Source organism: Arvicola amphibius, chromosome 12, assembly GCF_903992535.2.
Source record: "Arvicola amphibius chromosome 12, mArvAmp1.2, whole genome shotgun sequence".
Taxonomy (NCBI): Eukaryota; Metazoa; Chordata; class Mammalia; order Rodentia; family Cricetidae; genus Arvicola; species Arvicola amphibius.
This window is the reverse complement of record NC_052058.2, coordinates 30658982-30682613: the sequence shown is the minus strand read 5'-3', so window position 1 is coordinate 30682613 and position 23632 is coordinate 30658982. Positions and strand designations below refer to the sequence as shown.

General features: G+C 52.2%; 1 long non-coding RNA gene across 1 annotated transcript in view; it reads right to left on the bottom strand.

Moving 5' to 3' along the window:
• Positions 1-23632, bottom strand: part of LOC119827326 — a 109485-nt gene that overhangs the window by 48853 nt on the left and 37000 nt on the right. Inside the window, exon 2 of the long non-coding RNA XR_005287649.1 lies at positions 18035-18154. This is a non-coding gene — a long non-coding RNA (uncharacterized LOC119827326). The remainder of the gene's footprint in view (positions 1-18034; positions 18155-23632) is intronic.

The window sequence follows — 23632 nt, the reverse complement described above, 5'->3', positions numbered from 1 at the left end:
GCAGGAGGCCAAAAGGGCCCAACAGGACTTCTCCAAGAGAAACAGACAGACCTTAGGGTTAGAGGGCTGCTGGGGCCTTGCCAGAAGAACAAAAGACCAGGACACGGGTTCACTAGCAGCCCAATGGGACACCTAGGGTCCTCTCCACTTGTGTGGCAGAAGAAAGCCTCTAGTCTCTAACAGCCCTCTCTGGATACTGCCTCCTTATTAAGGCCTCTGAGCCTTTGTGTATGTTCCCTCTGTTCCCTCTGCATTGCACTGCCCTTCCCAGTTTCCCTGATGACATCTTCTGCCCACTTAGAGCTGGCTCTGCTCTCCTCTCTCTCTCTCTCTCTCTCTCTCTCTCTCTCTCTCTCTCTCTCTCTCTCTCTCTCTCTCTCTCTCTCTCTCTCTCTCTCTCGTTGCGCCCTCCTGACATCCATTCCTGTCCCCTCCCCAGGGCCAGGCCAGATGGCTGTGACTCAGACCCAGACTCCTGGCCTGCACACTCTCAACAAGCTCTCTCTCAGGGTGACCTCACTGGCTGCCTAGCTTGCAACACCGGCCACAAACAATTCCCGACCTTGCATCTCCAGTCACAGTCTCTTTCCAGACTCCGGTCTAGATGCTCCCTGGCTCGTCCTATGTGGCTCAGAGGTGCAGCACCTCCAACGATCCAGAGCAGACTGCCTTCTAGGGTCCCACTCTTTACTCCCAGCAGTCCAAGGACAGAGAAAATGACAATCTCCTCTGCCTCTGTTCCAAACCTGCCAGTCTGTCCTGACCACCCTTGATCCACAGGATCGTCCATCTGAGTCCGCAGCAAGCCTGATGCAGGGTTTCAGGAACATTTAGACTCAACTGCTACTCATCTCTTCCCCAATACCCCCAGTCCCAAGCTACCAGAGCTCTCTTAGGACCTGGCAGGCTGTCAATGATTCCTCGATTGCTGTCTCTACCTCTCTAACTCCCTCTGTTGTCCCCAGTTGAGACCATCCTCCTCCCCACTGCACTAGCCTCCAAGCTCATGAAAAGCCTTCCTTAACTATCCATCAGAGCCCCCCCCCTCCCCATGTTGCATGGGTTCTCTTTTCTGCCCGTATTTCACTTCTTAGAACACAGTCTCAAGCAGGTGAGCTAGCAGGTGCCTGCCGTGACAACCTGAGTTCAATCCACACGCACGATGAGATGAGAAAACACTCCCTGATCTCAAACAAACAAGGAAACAAATAAACGCTAAAACAAAACAACACTATCACCCACCGCACGGTATCCTCATGTCTTAGACACTCACTGTCCCTGACTCCTCGAGAACAGAATCATCACCAAGGGACAGCTGTTTACACTGTCCCCATCTCTAGTGTTTCTGCCCACAGAACTATTGCCCAGTCCTCCTTACCTCCTAGTCCAGCCACTGTACAGAGCCTTGATAACCTTAAGGGAGTAAGAATGGCTCTGAGATCCAGATGCTGTTAATGCATGCTGTGCAGAGCTGCTCTTCCGTAAGCCACCGTGTATGTCTCTGTGTGTGGGTATGTGCACATGAGTCCCGGTGCCCATGGAGGTTGGAGGCCAGAGTAATTGAGCTAGTACTATAGGTAGTTGTGAGCCATCTGATGTGGGTGCTGGAAAGCAAAGTCAGGTTCTCTGGACAAGCAATATATGCTATAGTCACCGAGCCATTTCTATAGCCCACATCTATTTAATTTTTGTACATGTACATTGACACACAACATTGAGTAGCTTCTATATTCATGCTCCACCTTTTTTGTTTGTTTTTGAGACATGGTCTTACCATGAGGCTCTGTCTGGCCTGGAACTTACGATGAAGATCAGGCTAGCTTAAAGTCACTAACATCAGCCTGTTTCTGTATCTCTAGGGGTGGGAGTTAAGGTGGGTGCTACTATACCTGGTGTTCCTCATTGTGTCTTTGAGACAGGGTCTCTTACTAAACATGGAACCCACCAGTTCAGCTAGACTCCCTACCCTCCAGAACCAGTTTAAAGCGGAGGAGAGCCACAAAGTAAAGAGTTATACATAGGTTGGCAGTTCTAATATACTTTAATAAATACATAACCAATAAAACAAAAATACATGTTCTTTCTGGTTCTGAGTTTAGAATATTGTCACAAACTTCTAGAGTTTCCTGGGCCAAGATCCTGTAAACTCATTACAATGAATTAGTTCTGTTTGCAGGGAAAACACAGCAGAGAAGGAAGTGCTTGGTCCAAGCATCGGGGCCAAGGCAGGTGGCAGGGCCAAGGCCACAGAGGGCTGGAAGCTTGCAACAGCATCCTCCCTCTTTTTCCCAGCCCACACAATCTCAGGGGGTGGTACAGGGCTTCCAGAGAATGATGCAACAGAATGAAGGTGGCAATGCAGAAACCTGGGATCCAAGATGGTGTGTCTTTCCCCAGCATTCCCTGGAGCTCTCCTCTCTTTCAACGGGCTCCCCTGTGCTACAGTGGTTGGCATCAACCCCTCTTTGGATCATGCTGGGCGCTCCGAGCATGCTCCTGATCCTCCAGTCAGCACTCCTGATCCTTGATCCTGTAGACTCTGGACAGTCACTAGCCCTCTGATGACCTTAGTGTTCCTATATATCTGTCTTTGAGGCAGGTCCTGATGATGCCAATGGCCTCGCAGTTCTAGTGCCATCCTGGTGCTTTGCAGCTGGAGACCCTGGCTGGGCCCCACGGCCTACCCTCCTGTTGAGAACAGGATGTGGGTGTCAGGAGGTGAGGAGAATGTGGGGTCGAGTTGGGAGTGGCCTTGGGTTGGGACTTCCTGAAGCCAGATCGGTTTACCACAGTCAGTTGGGCTCAGGACCGCACAGCTGTGAGTTATAAATGTTCCTCTCAGAGCAGGGTCTGGAGGCCCTGCTGCCAGTGGAGGCAGCAAGTGTCCAGAGTGCCCACCCAGGGGTCGTCCCCAGATAACGGTCTGTCCTCTGGAGCTAGCTGCACCTGTTGGGCTCTCCTGAGCTATGGGCTCTCTGTACTACTTACTCCGAGATTACTGATAAGAGGGATGACCCCATCTTTGCCTGTCTGCTCCTTACCCTTCAGGTGAGAATCATGTGGTTTTGGTGACCAAAGAGATCCGTGAGGGCAATGCCAGTCCTGGACCCTAACCTGGCACTAAACCTTTGACTTGGCACACAACCAAACAGTCCAGTGACAACCGTACAACTCAGCAACCAGCTTCCCACAGCCTAACTGCCTTCTCGTGCCCACACAGCAGGGCATGCACAGGGGAAGAAGAGAGAGTAGGCGGATCTCAGCCTGCACGCAAAAGCCCTCAGCTCAGAAGCACAGAAGCAACAGGGCCCAGCACCAGACCTTTGTGTGAAGCAGGCCCTTTGCCAGGGATATTCTAGAAGGGAAGAGAAAGACAGTCCTGTCTGGGAACTGCCCAGAACCCTTCAGGCCATTCTCAGGTTTGGAAAATGCATGTAAGAGGCCAGCTTGCACACAACATGGTGTCTAAGGCTAAGAAGTTAGGTGCCTCTAAGAGTGGACAGTGTCACCTCCTGCTGGGACCAAAGAAGGGGGAGCATAGAAGCAGGCACACTGATAAAACTTGGATCTATAGAGAGGCTTACGTTTATGCAATCTTGGAGGCCCTCTTGAAAAATATGTTGAATTGTAAATGTCTATAGAGTTAGGAAAACCATAATAAACTCCTGGGTCCTAAGGCACCTGACTCCTGTTTCTGATGAAGCTTCTTTAAACAATTTATCAGAAATGCTTATAATGAAAGCTCCCAATTACAACTTGCTGCACTTCTCTACCTATAACATTCCAAAGCTCCTAGGGACTCCAAGACTTCATCCAGCATCTCCCCATTCTTTGCTAATCATCGTAGTGGCTAACTTCTTTAAAGGGCCTTTAGCTGCACCTGTCTAAGCACTTCATGCCAACTGATTCATTTAGTCTCACGGCACCCTAGGAAGCACATACTGTACTCATTTTAAAAGACGAGGAAACGTAAGAGAGAGAAGAAGAAAAACAGTTCAAGGTCACAGCCGGGATATGAACCCAGACAGGCTGGCACGGTGCCGTAGCCAGTCGCTGGCCAGTCCTCTCGGCCACTGCTCTGAGAGGCTGGAAAGACTCCAACAGCAGCAGCAGCAGCAACCAAGGGTGGATGTTAAGCATACCCACTTATTTATGCATCCATTCATGAATGAAATCACTTACTCATCCCACCTGGCACCAACACCTCAGCAAGTGAACAGGCTCCCAGCTCACCTCACCACGCTGGGTCTCCTGCATAGACAGACATGGACACTGCCTTCATTTGCCAGGGCAGGTAGACAGGGTTTGGAGTAAGAGAAGCCTTAGAGATGGACTGGGCTGGTACCATAAAGATCTTAGTGGGGTGCGGGAGGGGGCTGCTCAAGGTCATCCAGCATGCTGCCAGACTGAACCATGTCCCAGAGAAGAGGAGGCAGCTGGAGAGTAGTGTCCATGAGGGCCAGCTTGCAGTAGCTGTGAGCACCTGAGAGGTTTGCTGCTAGTCTTTTGGAAGGCAGGGAGAGTTACTGGAAGTCTGGTGTCATGAGGCCAAATGATGGTGGAATAGGCTAGCTGGTAGCTGGTGGAGGAGGCAAAGGAGGAAACAGTGGCAGGTGTCTTCAGCCACTCAGGCTATGTAGGCCTTTGTTCTTTTCTTTATCGCCCATTTGCCCCTAAGACCTCCAGAACCGCCAAAGGGTTGATGAGCTGAGGATATCAGGCAGCTCTGTGGTCCCCTCCCACTGTATACCACGACTGAGCCGAGCACTATTCAAGGAGCACTCTGCTCATGGTTCTCAAATGTCTCAGCCCCCATCTCCTACTGAACAGAGAGAGATCAGCAGACAGGATGGAAACCCTGGCTAGATACCAACGGAGCCTTAGAGCTGTCTGGTCCTAGTGACTTGAGACTGGCCTGGAAGACAGCTAGATAGTAGTGAGCCATCCAGAGCTACACTGGCTTCCTATCTAAAACCTACAATAGCAGGAGGCCAGAACATGGGTCTGTGCCCTGTGTCAAGTGACCCTGGGCAGGAAGCCACTTTACGGGTCCTTCCTCTTAAGCTCTATTTTTCTTGGGGGTTACTGCTTATCGTCAATAGTTAGGGAAACTCTGGAGTGATCCAGGAAAGCCACCTGTCCCCAGGATGAGGCAGGGTATCTATAGGCCAGGACTCATGTCTCTGGACCCCCAACACCAGGGCATGGCTCTGACTTGGACGCCACTGTCACTCAGGCTCTCTCGGCGTGTTCCTTCCCCGTCACCTGACTCCACAAGCCCATCTGTGTTCCACCTTAATAATCTATGTATCATTATTTTAATCATTTTAAACCAATCACCTTTTCACTTAGCCTCATCTAAAGTGCTATCATCTGCCAAATCATGGGTCTTATATACTAATTATACATATTTTCTGATCCGCATGAAAATAAATACATAATATTAAAAATGTGAAATCAGCCCCACACCTGTTTCCTGGCATATCAGTCTGCAAGGCCTGGGAGGGCGCAGGCTTGTCATGGGGCGGGGGGGGGGAGGAGGGGGACTCTGTCCAGGTGAGGAGAGTGCTCCCAAAAGCAGAAGGGCTGCCAGGGAGCTAGAGCACAGATGGGAAGCGAGAGGAGGCAGAGGTCTCAACGGGAGCACAAAGGATTGGCCAGGCCCTTTTCTCCCTTAGGTGGGACAGTCTGGGTCCCAAGTTCTTAAGTCCACTGCCCACAAAATGCACAGCACACCGATGAGTACTGGAATAACAGTCCACTCTCTGCCTCTTGCTGGGAGGTGTGGGTTTCAAATTCCCCATATGTTTAGGGGCATGAGTCAGGAGATCCCCCCAGTTCCATTAGTCAGAATGCAGCCCAAGCACTCATGGTCTCTGACATTCCTGCTGACCTCTTGGTCCCCAGAATGGCCCTCTGACCACAGTCTCCCAACACTTCATGTGTGACAGCTACAAAACTGGACAATCAGCTAATCTGAATCCCAGAAAATTTGAATCCCGTCTTTACATGGAACAAATATAGTTTATGTAAAAGTCGTTAGGAGTACCTCTCTTTTGAATTAGCGAAAATACATGCAAACTGAATGGTGATTAGGCAGCTGATGGGTTTGATAGCACAATCACGCCTGCAGCAGTGCCCTAGTCCTGAAACATGGTGCTCCTGGGAGGCAGCAAGTCCTATTTACACACTGTATTTATTTATTTATTTATTTATTTATTTATTTATTTATTTATTTATTTATACGTTTTTCAAGACAGGGTTTCTCTGTATAACAGTCCTGGCTATCCTCGAACTCACTTTGTAGACCATGCTGGCCTCAAACTCACTGAGATCTGCCTACCTCTGTTTCCTGAGTGCTGGGATTAAAGGTGTGTGCCATAATCCTTACCTCTCCCACCCCCACCCCCATCTTACACACTGCATTTATAAAAACAACGTAAGTAGGGATAGAGAACATGGCCTGGCCCTGCTGGCTTCCAAGGATCCTAACACTGAGCAGGGCCCAGAAGGGGAGAGGCCAACATGCCCAGCATGGAAGAGGGGTAGTAAAGATACCACCAAGGTTCCATGGGTCTATTTCAGGCCTGACGTGTGTCCTGAGAAGCTGGGAATGAAGCTCCTCAGCAGGAAGTGGGCTGCAGTGTGTGAGGGGATGGAAGCGGCCGTCTTGGCCCTTCTGTCTGTTTTTTTCTCTGCTGTGGTTGCTTATTTTTCCTTGGCTGGCCCAGGCCATTTACTGGATATTTCTCAAGCTTCCACCTATAATATGAAGAAAGGGAATGTTTTTTTTTTCTTCCTGGACTACATCCAGGAATAAGGCTCTCAATACATTGGCACTGATAAGTTCCAGGTCAGAGGAGTGCCCAGTGCAGGTGGGAGCCAGGGAAGTAGTCCAGAGGAAAAGATGGGAATTAGGTTTCCAAGGATGCATAGTTTTCTAAGAAGTGTAACAAAGGGACCTACATGTGAAGAGGAGCAGTCGCTACACTCATGAGGACCCCAGGGGCATGGAGGTGGGAGAAGGGAACAGGGTCCTGATGCCAGAATAAGGATTTGGACTCCTGAAGAGGTCTACATGGAGGGAGGCTAAGCCTCCCCCTTGTGAGTTCTTTCCTCAGTTCTCCTCCCCCACCCCAGCGCCACAGAGAGGGCCAGGTGGACTGACCATCAGAGGCAGCTGGTCTGGCTCAGCAGAGCAAGCACTGAGCAGAGGGAGACTAACCTGATTATAGGAGCTGTCAGTCTACAGGAAGAGGGGTGGCTGGCTGCTGTGGCCACTGGGAATGTGCAGGAAGATGCACGCTGGGCCAGCCCGGGGTCCCCAGTGAGGGGTGGTCTCAAGATGCCTGGGAAACACAGGACAGCCATGCACAAGCCCCTACCCCAACTCCAACGCCACCACAGCCTAAGAGGTGCTGGTTGTAACCTTGAAGAACAGCATCCAACTCTGGGCCACAAGCTCTGGTCTCAAAAAAAAAAAAAAAAAAAAAAAAAAAGAGTGAACTAGCAGGAGAGAGGGCAGCAAATTGGCCTCGGCTCCTACCCCTCAGAGTGTGGTGCTGCCATCTGCAGCGTTTGGAGGAACTGAGGCCAGGCGTGCCCTCTGAGGTCCACTGCAGACCCTGTCACTCCCTCTTGTCTTCCCTCCAGTCCAGGTGACAAGCTCCTGAGAGTGCTGATGTGGGCAGCTAAGCCTCAAACCTGCAAGAGGCCTGGGTTCATGCAGACAGAAAAACCCAGGGTGGATTAAGAGAAAGGCTGGCAGTGAGGGCAGCGTCCCTGCCACTGTGACACTCATAGAAGTACAACAATCAGGACTGGCTCTCAGAGTCCACTGTGCCTCCGCCTTGGCAGGCAAGTGTCCCTTCCCTCTCTTTCTGGAGGTCCCTCTACACTGGGAACAGTAGTGGTTCCTGCTCATAGGAACTAGGAGGAGCAGGAAAGGCAGGTATCTGAGAGTCAAAGCCCTGGGGGGCAGCTTACCTGTGCCTTTGAACATTGGGTTCTGACAGATTTCCCAAAGGGAAGCCCTTCCACCTCTCCAGCAGGGGCAACTCTTGACCCTCCCTTACCTCTCTTCCCAAAAGCAGTTCAAGTGGCCTTTTTACCTGCAACCCTACCAGATCTAAGGACGAGGTGCCAACTCCTAGAAAGGCGCTTTGGATTTGTAGAAGATCAAGATTACACCTCAAGGCTTCTCCCCTCTGTAAGTCCTGCCTGGAGCTAAAATCAATAAAAATCTTCACTCTGTGTCACCAGAGCAGGCGAAGGCCCTGCCATGACATTCCTTCCATGGCGGGGGTGGGGGTGGGGGATGGGAGGGGGCGATGACTTGGGGGTCTCCTTTGGCCCATGACCTCAGTCCCAACTGCAGGCAGCAGCTGAGGGCAGGGTGGGGCAGTGTCCCTGGGAAACTTGAGGCAAATGCAGGCTGCCTAAGTGCCTCTCGAAAGAAGCACCGGGCGCCATTCATCAGCTGGTTTTCAGGACTGTGAGAAATCAATGGCATCTGCACTGCAAACTCATCATTAGGACGGGAAAACTCTGCAATGGAATTGATTTGTTTAAATATAATAACACAATTTAACAGAAGACTGTGGGGGTGGGGCAGGACCTCAGCAAACAAAACACAGACACATAGTGGAGGTTCTGGACTCCGGGGGAGACAGCTGCAGATCAACTTCCATGGTGCCTGCTGAGCCCCATGAAGCTAGGGATGGGTGTTGTCCCTGATTGCAGGTGGCCCAGATATGTCCTCAAGCAGCTTGTGGGTGGACCCAGAATCCTGGCTGGCCACACCTATGTTGCTCTTGGAGATGATTTGGCTTGAACACGGGTTCACCCAAAACAGTTTCATTAGCCCCCATCCTTGGGGTCCAGACACCTGTGGGGGGGGGGTCAGGTCAGAAGGGGCTCAGTGGAGATAGGGTGACAAAGTGACAACACAGGCCAGCAAGCACTGGTTGGAATTCTTGGGGTGTCAGGGGGCCCTGGGAAGGAGTGCTAGGGTAGAAGAAAGGTGGGGGTGGGCAGAAATGAACGTTACATCTAAGACTGAGTAAGAACCTTGCTGGAAGGTGGCTGACAACTCAAGGTTTAAATACTTCCCTGATATGACAAAAAAAATGGATAAGCAGTGTGCCTATCATCCTTACAATGTCCTAGGGCCCTTTACACTCTAATTATGCGGCACTTCATTTAATTCCAGCAGCCGGTGATGAAGGCATTCTTGTTAAGCACGTGTCATAGGTCATACTACCAAGGCTTATCTAGGCTGCCCGAAGTCACATAGCTGCGGAGCTGGGAGCACACGCCTGTATTTACCATGCGAGCCTGCTCACTCCCCGTGACACAACTTTGTCCTCACTGGGACTGAACACCCATGGCAGGAGACAGGCAGCCCCTACATCCGGAATCTGGGTCTGAGCCACACTGGGTAGCTGGGGGCAGTAGTTTTAGGTAGTGTCTGAGAAGAGTGTTGTTCTGGTCCCGAGCACACTGAATCCACAACGAGACTAGAGACTGGGCACAAAGCCGGGCATGTACAAAGGTACTACACCCCATACCACTAAAGACAGAAGACGTGGAAAGCTCGGGTGGGCCAAGAGGTACAAACAGCTTTCAGACCTCACTGAGCCCAGAAGATGGCCTTGATACCATCTTGTAATGTGGACTTTTCCCCCACTGGCAATGGGAAACTGGAGAGACAGAGAGCGCTGGAGAGGATAACGTGGAGGCAGGAACATGGTAAGGCCTGACTGTTGGCAGGAGCAAGACAGTGAGAGAAACAGAGACTCAAGGAAGAGAAAGGGGTACCAGGGATGAGGGAGAGAGAGTGTCAATGATACCCAGGTTTCTTCTGTGAGAGACCTGGCCTCAACATGCACTACCTTCTACATCAGTAAGAATGACCCAGGACCCCAAGGAGCACTGGCTCCTCACCCATGGAGAGGGGCAACACAGGCCAGTAGCTGTCTCTGTCCTGCTCTGTCCCTCTGCTGCCTCTGGCCCTACTCCTTCGGGGATTCCTTCTGCCTTCCTTCTTAAGACATTCCAGGGCTAAGGAGAAGAACGATTCAGCAGGTAAAGCATTTACTGTGCAACGGTAAGGATCCGAAGCCCATGCAGAGTGAGACAATAGTGTACATCGGTACCCAGTGTTCCTAGACGGAAGGAGAATCCCTGGAAGCAACAAGCCAGCTAGTCTAGTGTATACACGGGCAAGCATGAGAACCTGCCTCTGGAAGGAAGGCAACCCCTTGAGCCCCTTAAGGGGTTAAAGACTTCTACATGTGACCATGGCCCTTGAGCACCACGAGCACATATCGCACACATGATAACAATAAAAGAGAGGTTCCAGAAATCTTTGGAAGGATGGGAGGAGAGCTGCATAGGCCCTCTGTGCAAACAGGGAAAATGAGGTCTGACAGGCAACAGCCCATGATGCATCAGCCAGCTACTGGTGCAACCTGGTCCAAGACTTGACTGGCATGTTCTCAAAGCCTCCCGAGAACAGTGTGGAGGAGAGCGGTGGGTGAGGAACACAGCCCTAGGTATGGAAACGGTGGTGACCAGCAACCAGCAGGGAGCAGGGGGGAGGCACAGGAAGGGCCAAGTCCAGAACAGAACCAGCAAGTCCCCAAGTTGGGAGACATCCAAGTGCACCCATGGAGGGGAGGCACTCTGTCCTGCCAGAGACATCCCTGTCACCCACACTGCGTCGCTCAGAAGAGAGGCGAATCTCCAAGATTTGGAACTTGTGTTTCTAACACCGGGACAGTCCTAGGCATGGACAGCTGCTGATCACTCTAGCCGGGCTGATTCTGGTTTCCAGACCCACCCCTTTTCAACTGTGGGTGGCCTCTGTGTGCCTCAGTTTCCTCATCTGGAATGCAGTGTATAATAGAACCTTGTGTGAGGGGTTTGGAGACTGAATTCAGCATCTCATGTGCTGTGCTCAGCAGCTGACACCAGTCACTCAACACAGCAGGTGGTCCCTGTCATTACCACCAACTGTGCCACTAGCCTCACTTGTGGGAGGCCCAGCTGAGGCGGTCAGCATGATGATTCAACCATGCGCTCTTCTGTGTACACACGCGCTGATGACTGAGCCCCCATATAGCACAGGGTAAGTTAGAGCATTATCATACCGTTTCAGCTGAGGAAACCGAGGCACACTGGAGTAGCCCATGTGCCAGGCACAAGTCCAGACCTGGAAAACCACTTCTGTTTCCACTGGGCCGAGTCCAAAGCCAGCCAGCTACTGGATGAAGGCCAGTGTCCACACAACTTCTGGTCATACTGACCCAGGACACGAACCAGACAAACACTGGCTAGGCAGGCATGGCAGGCCAAACTGGAAGTACATGGGGAATGGGCAAAAGGCCCTGACCTGGAGGAAATCACATTACCAGTCCTCAGCCTGTTCTAGAACTTTCTTTTCCTGTTCCAGCATATCAATCTCATTTATTATGATCCCAGAGGAGCTGCATGAGAAAACCCCCAAGAGGGGCTCAGCTACTGACTCACTCTTTCCTGTACATTGCCTTAGTACATCCTTGTGATATTCTATAGTTGCGCCCCATGCTCCTGTCCATTTCAGAGATCAGGATGCACGCAGCCTCGCAATATCCATGCCAAAGCCTAACTTGTCTTCACTGCTGGAATGGCAAGGATGGAAAAGTCCTGGGATAAAGGCCACAGAATGTCTGGGTTCAGCAAAGAGGAGGAGGAGAATTGAGCACCAGATCACTGGGGGATGGAGCAAGCCCCCTGTTGGAGCCCAGGAATGAGGTGGTCACTGTAGACAAGGAGTGCCCACAGGGAGGCAAGAAAAGGGAGGTGTTTCTGCAGGGCCACTCCTGACAGCCTAAGGACATGGGGACCTGACAGAGACTGCAAGGCAGAGCCTAGCACTGTGCCACCCCAGGAAAAAGGTCACTGAGGCGGGGAGCAAGCGTGGGCTGGGCAGGGGCTGAAGGAAGCGGGCCGTAGCTATTTTTAGTATCTTGATGTAAGAGGGAGAGGTCCTTCTCCCTACCAGGTAAATGTCAGCAGTAACAGCACTTGTGGCCAATTAGAGCAGACAAAGTCCAGGAGGGAAGAGAGCAAGGTTTTGCCTCCTGTGGGCCTCCAGCATCTTTAGCCAGTGGCTTCCCCTAACAAACAAGCAACATTTGCTTGGTCCCCAGAGGAGTATAAGCAGGGCCCCGGATCCTCAGCTTGATTTTGGATTGGCTGTGTGACCTTGGCCAAATGTCCTTCCCTCCCTGACTCTAGTTTTCCCCCACTGGAATCAGGCTCCTACCCAGTTTATATGTGAGAATGACATGAGTCAGGCGCCATGGAGAGGCTTTGAGTTCAAAGAATGTTGCCACTCCATGCTGTAGGATAACTGTTGTGGCGTTCCAGAAAGAACTGTGGGCTTCCCGAACAGACTCCTGGGCCATCCCTAAGGCTGACGGGGCTGGAGCTGGAAGCTGTGCACACTATTCGTGCAGGAGGTTTATGCAAGCCCAGGACCTGGAGTCCAATGGTCCCGTGGCTGTAGCTAGTGACAGGAAAGAGGTGAGAAGGAGACCACTGTGGGTCAACGCTGCTCGACATACACAGTGTGACATGATCAGGGAGGAGCCCACAGGGTCCCGACATTGCTACAGATTGGACTGGCAGCATTCGGGGAGGTGTCCTGCCACACAGCCTTGGGAGGACTACCCTCTCCCTGCTTCCAGCCTCTCCCAGGAGGCAGTTGGTTATAGGAAAGATGGGGATGCCCAAATCAGAACATTCTCCCAAACACTCTATGAGAACTAAATTCTTATAGTCCACAGGTAGAATTACACAGGGCCAGCCCCTGGCTTCCCTGGATGGTCTAGCCTAGGAACTCTAGGAGCCTTAAACTGGTCTTCATCAGCTAGGGAGATTCCCATTGCGGTTTCCTCAGCCAATTGCCCACCAAGGATCTTGACAGTTCTATCCCTCCCTCAGCAAAAACCCAAGCACAACTTGTGCTGACCAAAGGCAGATGTTCCCACCAAAGCCTGGAGGTTGCTCTGAAGCTTGAAGGTGGGCTCCTGATGCCTAAAACCCAGAGATGATCCACGGAAAACTGAGGCACAGAAGTGGATCATTGGGGAGTTAGAAGAAAAGTACACACTCCATTTTCTGGCATCTGAACTCAAGGGTACCCACCTCGCCCCTCTTTCCTCTACTACCCCCTTGGCCCTGGACACAGTCCTTGTGGCAGCCTCTCTGCCCAGCTTTTCCTGTGGCTGGGATGCTGGCAGGTCCATTTCAGGTTCACTCTTTAGGACTGGCTGCAGACCTCTACTCCAGGAAAAGGAATGTCATAGCCTCCCAGACTGCAGGGTAGCTAAGCACTCGGCATCTCTCTGCAAATGGATGGGCAGGTCCCGGTCACCAGTCTACTTTATGTCTTCATCCATAGCATTTTGACACCAACTACATGGGTCAGGGTAGAGGAGATTTCACTATGGGAGGACCATGGCAGAAGGCAGTGATGGGTTTTCACAGAGCTGGGCCCCGTGGCCCCTTCTAGGTGAGTTTCCACAAACAACTGAGCTTCCCTGGTACTGCTGTCTGCACCCACAGCTCCTCAGCTGACTTGCTCATTATTGCTGGTCTCCACTGTCTGCATCATCACCTTCCATACAGTGTAGTTTCAGAGGGCAGTGTGCATGGCTATAAGGCTGGTGCGCCATGTGGTTACTGGTATATTTCTACCACTGGGCTCCGCGTCTCCTTGTGGCATTGGGAACCTGGCCAGCTGATTCCTGAAGTACACACCTTCTCTGGGATAGTGTGTGACATTTTGATGATTCCAGACAGCAGCCAGCTCAGGGTGTTCTTCTTTGCTGTGAGGTATGTGGGGTCTTTGAAAACAGAGACAAAAGGCATAGGCAGAGCTGTTCGGCACGACAAGTGGGGCCTGGGTATGTGTCTCATAGACAAGAACAAGATGAACTCCAGGCAGGTGCTGGGTGAACAAACCTCAGTGGGAGGAAGAATTGCCCATATGATGTTCACAGAGTTCTTTATGGGCCATCATTCCTACATAACTAGGTAGGTGGTAGAGTTGGAGAGCAACCCAGCCTTGCCCACCTTGGGAAGGATGCCACCTACTTAAGTCATAGCCTCTTGTATCTACCATAATGAAGCTGTGTGTCCCCAGGCTAGTTCAGGGCTTCCTCTGTCCCTCAGCAATGTCCACCCCAAGTTCCTGAGCTGAGTTCAGGCCACTGAAGAATGTGCAACCAACAGATGTGCAGAGGGTGGCAGAAAAGAGTGGCACTTGGCTCCCCCTTTAGACTAACCTCTTCCTGCCTTTGTGTAGGTGAGCTTTTCCCTCCCAGAATAGGTACTGGAAGCTTCAAGACCTGGTGGGGCCCAACTGTCCAGCTACAGGAAGAAGCCAGTCCATCCCTGTTTCCCCCAGCCTGGGAGCCAAGGCTCTGACTCTAGTGTGGAGGCTGAGACTGGATCCCACATCACCAGAGAGCTGCCCTTACTCCCAGTATAGAGTAAAGAAGCCAGGACAAACTGAGTACGGGCCTGGGGGCTTTCGGAAGCTGCTGAAGCACCTGCTTGCATCTGCTGCTGAATACATCTTCCTGGCTGGCTGTGAACTGTGAAGCACCCCACACTGCTTCTCCCTCCCCCAGGCAGACTGCTTGGCTGCCTCCTTGGTCTTCGCCCTCACTGAGTGGACACTTCTGTGCCTATGCAGCGCAGTTCTGTGACTATTGCCTTGAACCCATGCTCACCCAGCTGTTCAACCACCATTTGCATTTAGCAGGAGGGCCCAGCATGGTGTCATTGTTGGTGAGAGCCAGTCTGACAGCACGGGGAACATATGGTTCCAGAGGAAACTGGGCTTGATCCCAGTTCCACCAAGAACTGTGTTGACTCTGGGTAGGTTTCCTAGTCTCTGTGTTTTGAGTTTCTTCATCTGTACAATAGGACAAGTTCAACTTTCACTGGATTGTTAATGCCTTTAAAAGCTTCACCTTCTGGTCATTGAGACTAAGGAACAGCAGCAGAGAAGGGCAGGGACTTATCCAAGGTCACACAGCAGGTCTTTTGGAAAGGCAGCCCCACCCTACCAAACCACAGGGGCAGGACTAAGCAGCAGGCAGTAGAGTATTTCCACCTCCAGACTAGAGTAGCAGGAGGGGGAGGTGGGGCAGGGCAGGCTGCAGAGGCTGCTGGTGGAGGGGTAGCCTGGAGGCCACAAATTCCCGGCAGGGGCTGGGGTGTGCATTCTCAGCTGGACTGAAGATTGACAGGCACGCCACAGGCGGCCCTGGAAGTCCAGTCTGTAGGACCTCAGGCTAGGCCCAGCCAATCCTCTGCGCGCTGGCCTTGGCACCCATGTCTTCAGGCAGCCCACACTGTCCTTAACCCTAGAAGTGCACAGACTACAGGTGACTGCCAGGCTGGAGCCTGGGGGCTGGTGGCACAGGAGTGTGGCTCTTGTCATTTGGTTGCCCACAGAACTGCCTCAGGAACCCGATATCCCCCTTTCCCGATGTCTGTTCATCATCAGGCAAGGCTCTCTCCAGGAACTGCCGCTGTGTATCCGCAGTTCCAGTCAACCATGTCACACACCCTACCTTCTACACGCCACCTGTCCACAGGCCTGGCTGGGGGAGTAGCAACCATATGACACCTCCCTGAGAAGACTCTCTCTCTCTCACCTGTAGATGAGGACATGGGGCTCAAAGAGGCTTTTTCGCCAGAATCAGACAATTTATTTAAAAAAAATGGAGAAACAGATCCAGAAACACCCCAAAGCCTAAACCCTGAGTTCACATTCTTAACCGTTATGGTCAATGTATTCCACCCAATGTTCCTTTTATACATTCCAGCCACAGAAGCGGCGGAATGCCACAACCTGACAGGACACCCTCTCCCTCTACATCTGTTTTTTTCTTCTGTGATGGTCAGAAGCAACTCAAATCTTCTTTTCTCTGTCCAGCAAGTGGCTTGCCCAAGCTCTGTGTGGGCTGAGCCTTATCCTTCCCAGGAATAAGCAGGACTGAAGACTCCTTTACTATGGTGAGCCAGATCTCCAGGACCCGCCAGGCCATCCTGACAGCCTAGAACTTGGAGCCTCTCATGTACCAGGAGTGAAGTTAAATTTTACCAAGAGGAAAAAGCCCCTCTAGGGCCAGAGCTCAGGTATGGCCCTCTCCGGTCATCATCCACCTCACAGCCTGGGTGGACCTCACCACAGCCCAGGGGCTTGGAGTGGTGTTAGGTCTCACAGCCACTATTTTTGTATCCAGCCAATAGGAATAATGCCTCTTACTGGATTTAATGAATTATGCGAGCACGCTGCCCACGGCAGAGAACCACAAGGGGCAACACCTGGTGACAGCACAGGGACAAAGAAAGCCCCTGGCATCCAACCCACAGGAACAAGTAGACAGAAACGGGCAAGCAGGGCGCAGTCCAGACAGGAGGCTCTGCAGTCAGAAGACCCTGGGCTTCACGGCAGCTGCGCTGCTGCTCAATCTTCCATTCTCTCTGGCCCTTGTCATGTGTGCTGCCTGGAACTGGGTAGCAGGGGCAGGTAGGCCAGGCTGGAGCAGCATACCCAAGAGAGTTCCCACACGATCCTCGTGCAGCCTGTCCCCAGCTGCTTGAGACAAGCTAGCCCCTGGCATCACAGAGCCTCCTGCTGTGGGAGGGGGACACGCTGTCAGAGGCCAGGGGGCCTCGAACAAGGTCAGCAGGCTGTGTTCGGCTTGTGAATGGAGGAGCCTGGACACCCACTTGGTTGGTTCCACTTTATTCTACTTTTATGTGGAAATACAAGTACATTCTACTTCTATACCTGGCTTCATGGGCTAGCCTTTGTCATACTGGTCCTTAAGCTGTAAGGGACCTCACTGTGCCTGCTATCACCAACTTGAAGTCCTTAATAGTTTGTGAACAACCGGCTTTGATTTTTATCTTTCACTGGACTCTGCAAATGATACAGCTGGCCCTGATTTTAACGAACTCACACGGGCCCTCGGGTGCAGGCCTAAACGGCTGGGAGTTAACTTTTGCTTCCCTGAGACTCCGCAGGAGCTATGCCCTCTGCTTCTTCTTCCTTTCCCCTCTCTATCAGCATGGTAACTTCTCACCTTCCCCAAGCCAGCCCAATGGCCACTTCCCAGGCTGGGTTCATTCCTAGGCTTTCTACCCTGATATAGATGCTGCCCCCATGTCAGGGAGGCAGGTTAGTAGAAAGGAGGGCTTGGGTGCAGTGCTGTTAAGAAATACCAATTCTGGACTTGTCATTTCCTGCCTGTGCAACTCACCCTTCTCTAAGCCTCAGTTACCCCATCCAGTGTGAAATACCCAATTCCTGGAGGATCCGAGGAAGCTTGATCATAGCAACCAGCAGCCACTGCCACTTCGTAGAAGGCCTCTCCTTTTGTCTTGAGTTGGCTCTTCTGAGGACACTCAGACCCACCCTCAAGAAGGGGCTACAGTATGGGGAGGACCAGGACAGGGTTCAAGGATGCACAGGTATGAACTTGAACCCAAGTCTGGTTAGGTATGTGACGTTGGGCAAGGTCTTCCTAAACAAGGCTCAGTTTCCTCAACTGCACAACGGGGATGGTGACAACCATTCCCTCAAGGACAGTTATGGAGGGAAAAATCTTGACATGGTACAGTTAAATGCCCATAGGAGCAGAGGACATTACTATGACTACTGCTATTATCTCCATGATCTAGATTAGAAGACAAAATCCCTTAGCAGGAGGGTGAGAGCTACCAAGCCTACACAGGACGCTGACAATAGAATAGAACCACATGTCCAACGCCCAGGCTAGGCCCAAGCCTTCTCTGCTCTGGTTTGGAAGCCCAGGAACAAAGGGGAAACTGGGAAACAAGCCACGTCCCCGCCCAAGCTCCTCAAGCTCCTGACATCACCTACTTCAGGTAGCCACACACACTTACCCAGCCCTCAGTAGCAGATTCCCAGTACCAATATATAGCTGGCTCATTAACTCACCTGCTAAGGCTTCTGCCAGTCGATCACAACTCCAGGCTGTGGCAATATTGGGGAAGGGAGACTGCGGTGAAAGAGGTGCTGAGTGGGTTCTATGCGGTCCAAGCACTGTGGCCACAAGTTCTGCAAGAAAGAGCAGAGGGGACAATGAGTTCTAGCTTTGGGCCAGCAAGCAACCCCTGAGTTTTCCAGCTGTCCTCTAGATCTAGCATGCCTGGGTCCCTCAAACCACCTCCTGGATGCTGTAGTTCCCTTTGGAAGAGGCACAGGCTACTGAGATTCATACCTGCGACCCTACACTAAGCCTCAGTGGGTCCAATAGCCTGAATGCAGCCAGTAGCAGCTACACCCGCACACATACCACCACAATACCCCACAAACAGGCCTCCTGTCCTCCAGCTGTGTCTCTTCTTTATCATTCCAAGCCCCAAGCCAGAGTGGTCTCAGAGCCCACATTCGGGTCCTTTGGGAGGCCCTCTCTGACCACACCCACTCTTTTCTCTGCAGATTTGAAAAGTTGGTCTAATGTATGTCATCTGACATTGTTATCAAGGGACACAGGGATCATTCGGTGTTGGCTGGAGAAGAGAGGGAGGGAGGGAGCAACAAGGACAGCACAGTCCGGGTGCAGTGAGGTGCACTAGATAGGCGGAACCTGTGGGTCAGCTTCCATGCGCCTTCAGTTAGGAGGCCTCCAGAGCTCCCTAAAGGTTTCCTGCTGTCTAGTTCCAAACGTGGTGGCAATGGAAGGGGTGTGTGTGTGTGTGTGTGTGTGTGTGTGTGTGTGTGTGTGTGTGAGAGAGAGAGAGAGAGAGAGAGAGAGATTTTTCTCTGCTGTTCTACAAATGAGAAAACTGGGGCCCTTATAGGGGCACACTCTTCCCAGAATTCCTTAGTAAGTGAGGGGGCAAGGCCTGAAATATACCATGTCTCCTCACTTTGCCCACTGCCCGCAGACTCAGGTATGAAGCCTGCTTTGACAGGCGACAGGCTCCTCTCAGCTGTGTCTCCAGACACCTGACTGTAGCGGGGGCGGGGCGGGGCGGGGGGGGGGGGGATGAGCTATGGAAGACAGGAAGTCCCTAGGGCTGGAAAAAGTGCCACAGGAAAGAAGGCTTTCTCAGGACAAACTGCCCAGCCTGCTAGCCCTTCTTCCTCCAGCCTGGAGCCCTGAGGCCAGAGTTCAGGGAGGGCATCACAGGAAACCTCTTGCAGCATCTCCGCAGCTGCCAATAAGCAAAAACACCCCCCCAAGCTTATCCACAGCGAATAAGCCTTTCTAAAACTCCCTTCCGGACCCTAAACATTGCTGGCGCAGCACACACTAGTATGGCCATCTTGGAACAGGGCGTGGAAACAGCAGTCCGGTGGGCTATCCTGCCACCTAGCAAGTCCATTTCTATAGCAATGCACACTGTTCATCAGCGGTTTCTCAGTGTCAGGCACGACAGCCCCAGAGTGAACACCAGCACAGAATGGACAACCTGGCGCATCGCACTCACTCGCTCATTATCGAGAGGAGGCGAACCCCACAGCAATAACACATAAATACTACCAACAGAGCATGGACCCCAAAGCCAAACTTGGGTGAGTGTACCCTTGGAGATCACTCAGATCAAGAAGAGACAAGGGGACTCAGGGCTGTAGCACAGCCACGGCATGTGCCCTCTGTAAGTCTGCTCTTCGCCTGTGATCCTGTGTGAGCCTTCGTACTAGCTTTGAGGAACAGGATTTGGTGCAAGCGGCATTTCCTGGGGTGGAGAGACACGGCTACAGGAGGCTCTGCTTCTGACCTTGACTCTTAGAAAGCCTTAGGACTAACGGAAGAAAGCATTCTACTTCACTGGACAGGGGAGAAGTGAGGGACGGCCAGTATTCCAGCCCACTATCAGGTGGGGAAGAGGCCTCTACCTCAGGTGATTGGAGGGGTCACATGGACCCAAGGGGCTCCCCAGACAAGTGGGAGAGGAGCCCTTGCAGACCATGCCTTTTCAGGTGCAACAGGCAGCTGAGAGCAGGCGTCAAAAGTCAGGGTCCTTTGCATGAAGGGAGTAGTGTCTTAGAGGAACCCCAGCCCTTCTAGGGGGTCTGGGATGGTGTGTTTCTGGGTGGCCCAGTGGTGACAAAAGCATGTTCTCGCTGAGACAATCTATCCAGATACAGGAGCGGGGTAGCAGACTTTTCTCAGTCGTTCTAACACTTGAATAGCAACTGAACCCAAACAAATCGTGAGGCCCTGGCCTGAGTGACAGGTCCAGCCCCTCCCTGGACTGCGCTGCTGCCCCACCTTCCTACTCTCCATACTCCACAGCTGCCTCATCTCTGCAACTGGGATGCCCTATCCCCTCCCACCATACCAGAGGGTGCGTCCTCCAGGAAGCCTTCCCTCCCTCCCTCCCACCCTTTCCTAGGCCCGCGTGTGCATGTTTCTGGATGGGAGGGGAGAAAGCCTATCTCAGGCAGGGTTGAGTCTTTTTCTTCTGAATCTGAAGGCTCTTCGAGCAGAGGCCGGTCATCCCCAGGGAAAAGATCCCCCCCACACACACACACAATGATCCTATGGCGATCAGTCTCCTGGCAACACATTTCAGGGCCAGCATCAAACGAGGCATCTGTCCTTCACCATCATCTTCATCTCCAGTAAGAACTGAAGGTGAAGCTGAACTTGGGGGTGCAAAGAGGGTTCCCCAGTAGGAAGGCTTAATGGGTGACCTGCTGTAGATGACACCATAAATATATACCATTCCCCCATAATTACCTATTAAAATAAGACCACAAGAACCCTAAGGAACAAAGGAAGAGGTATGGGGCCAGACAAGGACACTCACTCTTCTGTACTCCTTCAGTGTGGCCCTTCAGACCCAGCCTGCGCAGCAGCCTCCCCACCTTGCCAACCGTAACTAGGACAGACGGGGTCCCAGTTGACCCTCACTGCTAGGGTCTATGCACATAAACCCTCTGTGTGGGTCTCTTGTCTTTGTCCTCCCAATTCCAGTTCTGTTCTAAAAGTATGTGTGACCACTACCCCTTAGCCCACCACTCATCTGAAAGACAGGCTAATTCAACCATCTCTGATGGGTCCCTGTTCCCTCTTCAGTGGAAGGTCTGATCCCCAACAAGACAAGGTCATTATGGGTCTCGGGTCTTTTTCTGTCCCTACTGTGCCAGTACCAATTCCTGCTAGCAGCAGTCTGTTGCAGTCACCCCACTCCACACAGGCCACAGCACCTATTCCCAGCCTCAGACCCCCTTTGCTAAGAGAAAGGAAGGCCCTACTGAGGAGAGGGGGGCACAGCTGAGCCAAAACTCACAGGCTGGGTGAGGGAAGGTCACCAGGTCCACCCTATGAGAGAAGACAGCCATACAAGAGCAGCTTGTACACGTAGGAGTGGGCGTAGGATGGGTGAGGACGCCATCCCTAAAGGTGTCCAAGCAGAGGGAGCGCCCCGTGTCAGAGGTACATAAGAAACAAGCTGGACTTTGACTTCTCAGACTCTCCTGAGGACCAAATCACTCAGATGACTGCCGCGCCTACAGCGTCTTGTCCTCTCCATGGAGAGAATGTGAGTCCGGAAGACAGCCCAGAAATTTAAACAGTTAACCAGGTCTCCCAGATGACCCTCGACATCTGGAAAGATGGAGAACACTGACAGGTGACCTTCCAGGTCTTTCTTGGGCCTAGAGATTATCAGCTTTCAATAGCCCTCTCCATTTCCCCAAACCCTTCTAGAGATGCCAGCCCCCCAGGGCAGTGACCTGAACATATCATGAATAACAATTTAAAAGCTTTAGGATGGGAGAGAGGTAATATTGGGGGAATTCGTCCCACGGTGGTGGTACTAGCCCAGCTCCTTCCTAGGGCCTCAGCCCCCAGAGCCACAAGCTTAGCATGGGGCAGGATTGGGGGAGCAACAGCTGCTGCCCTGTGAGGCTCCCGAAAAAAGCAATTATCTTGCTCTTAGCAGAAAGGCACTGGTCCTTTAACCACACCCCCCAATACACACACACACACACACACACACACACACACACACACACACACACACCCAGGCCCAGGCCACGATGCTGTGGTAGCCCTCATTACCACCCCCTCCAGACTCCAGATTTCTGACTTGCACCACCTCCATCCTCTGAGCACACTTCCAACACTTAAATCATTTAGCCCGCTAAACCGAAGACGGCAAAATGGGTGCTATTTCTTAAAAACATACAGAGAGCGTATTAAATTATTGATAGCCATTAAACAGGAGGAAAATATTAAACAGCTCTCAGCCCTTATCAATCATTCATGCAGTTTCCACTGGGGTGTTTTCTGGAGCGATCACTCGGGCAGCCCGGGGAGCTGGCTTCTGCCAGCAAGGAAGGCAGTGGCTGGAGAGAGGCCAGCAGGAGGCTGGCCCCAGCCCCAACAGTCACCTTGGATAGGGGTATGTGGGGGCAGGGAGGTGAGCTTCGCACTTGCTAATGTGCAATCCTAGGCTCTTCCTGACATTGCTAACAAAGGGAGACTCCAGCGCGGCCTTCAGGAGGCTCTTAATTAAATCCAGGCTGCTTTTATTGGGCACCTACTATATATCAGACCCGCAGGATGCACAAATAAACAAGCCTCAAGGCCCTCAGGGGGTAAAGGTGGTGGTAGAGAACCCAGTGCAAGAAAGTGTAACTGTGCTACACAATAATGGAGCCAACACTAGAAGTCCGCGGGGAGGTGATGCAGAGAAGAGGGGTCAGCTGCGGCTGGAAGAGGCTGCCAAGAAAGGATTCACTGAAGTAATTCCTGGGGAAATTCTTAGATGGGAACAGAAAATTGTCCTGAGGGGAAGCAGGGAGTGGCATGAAGGGGATAAGTAGCCCAGGGAAAGGCTGAACATCGCCAGGACTGCTTGAGTGGCAGATTCTGGATAGGTGGGATGGGAGTTTGGGCACAGGAACCAGAAGGCATAACAGGTAGGAGGCTAGCAGCCTCAGTATACACAGGCAGGAGCTTGAGGTTCACCCAAGCTGCCAGGCCAGTATCCCCACCACACTGGTACGGCAGATCCATTTCCTGGCTCTGATTCAGGACACCTAAGCCAGTATGACGTAGGCCCTGAGGCTGTAGGTCCAAGGTCCTGCTGCGTTCAGCCACAGACAGGCCTGGCAATGCTACCCTCGGGAGTCAGGATCCCCACTGCTCCCTACCTGTGCCAAGGACCCAGATACCAGGGCTATGGGAGCCAGCAGACACCTGATACTGCCCCACCTCACAGCACAGGGACCAGCCACAGTCAGAGGCCATGTGAGGATCCCAGGCCCAGCTGGGTTGCTTCGGCTGACCCTGCCTAGCTCCTCCAGCCATGCCCAGCACACATTGGTCTTTCTGAATGTTTTTCTGAGCTGTCAGTTGTGGCAGAGGCCCTGCCAAGTGTGGATCACACCCTCACCAGAGCAAGCTGCTGTCTCGGGGAGATGTTTTACAGAGAAGAGATGTTTACCATCACACCAGGGACTGTCAAGGCACCACCAGGAAAATTTCAGTCTGCAAAGTCAAAGGGTCCCTTTCTCAGCTGCTTGGGGAAAGTGGTCTGGGATTCAGGAAAGATCCTTTAGGCTGAAGGGGCC